The sequence below is a fragment of the Scaptodrosophila lebanonensis genome, unplaced genomic scaffold (assembly GCF_003285725.1).
Source record: "Scaptodrosophila lebanonensis strain 11010-0011.00,11010-0021.00 unplaced genomic scaffold, SlebRS2 tig00000061-arrow-pilon, whole genome shotgun sequence".
Lineage (NCBI taxonomy): Eukaryota > Metazoa > Arthropoda > Insecta > Diptera > Drosophilidae > Scaptodrosophila > Scaptodrosophila lebanonensis.
Window position 1 is genome coordinate 5,377,138 of NW_022060554.1, and position 5,013 is coordinate 5,382,150.

The following is a 5,013-nucleotide window of genomic DNA, read 5'->3' on the forward strand; positions in this document are numbered from 1 at the left end:
TCAATCGTTTGCACGCAACTACACGAACAGCTGTTTGCATGTGTGTGTGTGTGTATGTATACTTAGTTGTCCCCAACTGTTTGATATTTTGTATTGTTTGTTCTGCCTGCTTTTGTAAAATGCATATTTTGAAAATCCTTGAATGCAAAGTTGTAGATTTAGTTACGTAGATTACATTACCCAAATTTTAAATCGATCGGACTAAATTTATAACACAAACTTTTCATTTGAAATAGTGAATAAATATTAAAACCCCAATAATTCAAGCTCCAAAATCCCTTCCAAAATGCCTTCTTAGTGCTCATCTACACCCTGATAGGATACTTGCGCCCAAATTTCAGCTTTCTAGCTTTTACCGTTTGGGCTGTTGACGCGGTTTGCTTTTGTGCCCCAAGCAAACCCCAATAATTCAAGCTCCAACAAAAAATTTAAAAAACCGAGTATGCAGTTTTGTTTGTATTCTTTAATTGATTTTAGAAACTAAGTTTTAAGTCGATCGGGTGAAAAATGCGGATTTTTCAAACAAACTTTGGAGCTACTTTTCCCCCCTTTGGAGCTCGAATTTTCCAAAATCCCTTCTTAGTGCTCATCTACACCATGATAGGATCTTGAGCCCAAATTCAGCATCCTAGCTTTTACCGTGTGGGCTGTGGGCTGTTGACGCGGTTTGCTTTTGTGCCCCAACATTTTTTTTTGGGCCCAAAAAAAAAATCAAAAAACCAAGTATACAGTTTTTCTTGGAATTGTTCTGAGAGTATACAAATTAATCAGATGAAAACTGTAGATTTTTCATACAAACGTTGGAGCCTGTTTTCCCCCCTTTGGAGCTCGAGTTTTCCAAAATCCCTTCTTAGTGGGGACCTAGATTATGAAAGGATGCTTGAGTCCAAATTTCAGCTTCCTAGCCTTTACCGTTTGGGCTGTGCGTTGATCACCAATCAGTCAGTCAGTCAGTCAGTCAGTCAGTCAGGACAAACTGTTTTATTGGGCCTGGTTATATGGCTATAACTTTCTTTCTGATCAACCTATCTTAATGAAACTTGGTACACGGATATATTATCACTAACTGGATGTGTCTACCAAATTTTAAAAATTCCGAGAATTACGGGAGTTATAGAAAATCTGGAATAGAGGAGGAGCGGGGGGGGGGGGGGGGTGCATCGGGAAAAATGAACAAACTCGTCCTTTCTCGGGCACAGGAGAATCTAGATACCCAGTTTAGTTATTCTAGCTCTTATACTTTCTGAGATCCTTGCGTTTATAAAGACAGACGGACATGGCTATATCGACTCGGCTTGTCATGCTGATCAAGCATATATATACTTTGTGGGGTGTGCCACGCCTCCTTCTGTGTGTTACTCACTCGTACAAAACTAATATATCCTTGTACCCTTACATAGCAATTGCGTCTATGTGAGTGTATGCATGTATATGCGTGTCTATACGTGTCTGTGTGAGCAAACCAAAGCAGCAACAACAACAACAGCTGCGGGCAGTGCTGCCGACAGAGCTGCAGGCAGCGCATGAGCAGCAATTTTACTTATGGCTATAACTTTCTTCAGAATTGACCTATCATGATTAAACTTGTCACACGGACATATAAGCACTAACTGGATGTAACTACTATAATTGATTTCAAAATTCCAAGAATTACGGAAGTTACAAATTACGAATTGCGGGGGAGTGGGGGTGCATCGAAAAAAAAAACTTAAACTCGTATTTTGTGCTGCATACATATACGCATATAAACACACAGAGACACGATGATGTAAATCTATGCTGTTAAAACTGTACATAAACATGTCTTCTGTCTATGTATTAAATAAATTGTATTTATTAGTTTAATTAAAAATTTCAATTTTATTTTTTTTGTGGAGAGTACAGGCTATTTTACTTACTCGACTGTAGCTGTAGGAACTCAAATTTCTTAACGTAAAAAAATGATAATTAATATAACTTAAAATTATTTTTATTTCATAAAAAAGGAACACAAATTTCAAGATTGTTTGACCTGAAGAAATACTTAATATTACATAATTTAAATTTCTATACATAGAATTATGGAATATTAAACTATCTACTGCTCCTGGCCCTAATCTATTTCGCTTTTCGGTTATAATATTACCAGCTAAGGAAAATGGCTTCTCAGTCGATGCATTGCTAGCTGGCATTGAGTGAATTTTCAGTGCTAGTTCGTAGAAATTAGTAGCTGTTTTTATTAACCTGCCACCACTCCATTAAATTAAAATTTTCAGACATATCTATTACTTCCTTGCTTTATCTTTCGATCTCATCTGCACGTTTTTGTACCGTTTTTGAGGCTGGTAGTTTAAATAAATTAGAAAAAAAGAAAGAATTGTTTGTGCTAATGGAACGTGGAACTTGGATAACGGAATGTAATGTAATATTATCAGACAGACTATCAAAAGAAAAAATTTATGTGGAAGAAGATAAAGGTGTAGACGGTAAAATAGAGTCATGACCACGAACTAATTCTGCGAATAAATTAGGTTTCATGAGAGAAATGCAGAAATCTTTTATGCTACACTAGCAGGTATTGCCCGTCTTAACCCGGCTCAATATAATGTTTCCAGTTGTATTTATTTTGTGTGTGCATAACCTACCCATATGTTTTCACCTTATAAGTTACCAGTAGGAAGGCATTTAAGGTATTTAAATGAACATATTCTGTTCTTGACAAAAAATTGTTCAGTAGTCCGTTAAACTATTATATTAAACTATTTCGTTAAACGAACATGACCACTATAACTAATATTTTTTAAAGCTCGTTTTCCCCCCTTTGGAGCTAGAATTTTCCAAAAGCCTTTCTTAGTGAGCTCCTACACTATAATGGATACTATGAAAGGATACTTGAGTCAAAATTTCATCTTTTACCGTTTGGGCTGTGCGTTGATCACCAATTAGTCAGGACAAACTGTTTTATATATAGAGATAACGCAACGTTTTAAGATAATATCCTAATTTTAAATTCACATTTGGGCCTTTTCGTGCCATATTGAGTCAATACGGTCACGCACAACCTCGGAATATGAAACACGGCACTCGTGTCAATGCCGTGCCGCGATGAGCCACGATCAAAAAGCACTGACAATTCTCATCTCAATTTGCTAGAGTAAAACTTTCGATAGTTGAAGCCACCGATACCATCAAAATATCGAAGTTTGATTGCAATAAGCAGAATATTTACATAATAAAATCGAATTATTTATTGAGATCAATAAGAACAAATCATATACATACATACATACATCTGCCCGCAATGCGAAGCAGAATATGCGTAGCTCCGTTATTCGGTTTCTGCTTTACTATCGCTTACGCAGTCGTTGCCTAGCGACGGTAACTGTAAACTTTTGGCGTTTTGCCTTTGCAATTAACATTAAATGGTCAAAACGAAAGAAGAAGAGCCAGCCAATGACTTGCAGTTGTTGTTGTTGTTTTGTATGTACATGCTACATACATATACAGGCATACATACATATGCATGTACATATGTATGTATGCATGGGCACACATAGACACGAACTGTTGCTTGTTGTATGTATGTGTGAGTGTGTGTATGTGATGTCCCCAACTATTTGATATTTGATATATGACAAGTAAAAACATATTGCTATATTTTAATCGTTGAATGCCAATTTGTTGATATAGTTATGTTGATTACATTACCCAAATTTGAAATCGATCGGACAAAATTTATAACACAAACTATTCATTTGAAAAAGTGAATAAATATTAAAACTCCAATAATAAAATTAAATGCGATATATCGAAAATATCGATACTTGTGTTGATATATCGTAATACATGTCGAATACAAATACATCGAAAAACATCGTTTGAGAGTTATTGATTATAATACTGTATTCGATTGTTCACTTAACACATACATACATACATACAAATTTATTTGTATGTGTACGGTAACTGTAAACTTTTGGCATTTTGCGTATGCAATTAACAGCCGTAAGTGATCAAAACGAAAGAAGATTTGCGAGCCAATAACTTGAAGTTGTTGTTGTTGTTTTAAAAATTTTGATTTGAAACCATAGAACACTATTTATTACAATTAAACAACAGTGTTCGATGGCCCACATACATACAAACCTATATATGTATATAAGAATGTATGAACGTACATACATACTTATTGATGTACATATGTACATACTATACATACAGACGTATGTACATATGTATGTACGTATGTAATACATATGGTGCTGGTGTAATTCATAATGCGAAATTCTTTCTAGGGGGAGCAATGTCCCCCCTGCCCAACCTGCGTACGCCTTTGTAGTCCATTGTCCTAAAAACCCCTTATGCCAAATGTACTAAACAAAGAAAAAATAAGTAACATCAAAATGTTTATGTTATAATTGTAATAATTTTTAATTAATTAACATTTCTTGCCCTGTCAGTGCAAGACGAATGTACTTTTGTACATATGTATGTATGTATACGAGCCCTAACCACTATTAATTGGTACGGCACGGTTTTTTTCGACAGTGCAACTTTCAATGACTCATATTTATTTGTAGGCGATGATTGCCCAAACATATTTATACTTTTTAAAAAGGTCATTGAATTACCTTTAATTTCATATCAAAACATGCACAAGTTTCATATCAACAAAATGAAAAAACTCAATTTAAATAAAACAACTTTCATACTACACGAAATATTTTGACCATTATTAATTGGTACGGCAACATTATATATTCATTAAAGCTGAGTAACATCTCCTTTATTTTTAATAACACCCTGAATTCTCTTCTGCATGGTATTTACTAATTTTAGGCATTCTTCTGGAGTTATGGAATCCCAAATTTCCTGAATTTTTGATTTTAGTCCTGACAGAGTACGCTGTGGGTCATTCCTCAGCTTTCTTTTGATGATTGCCCACAAGTTTTCTATTGGGCTTAGATCTGGGCTTGATGACGGCCAATCTAAGACATCAATTCCATTTTCTTGAAGCCAATTTTTGGTTGTTTT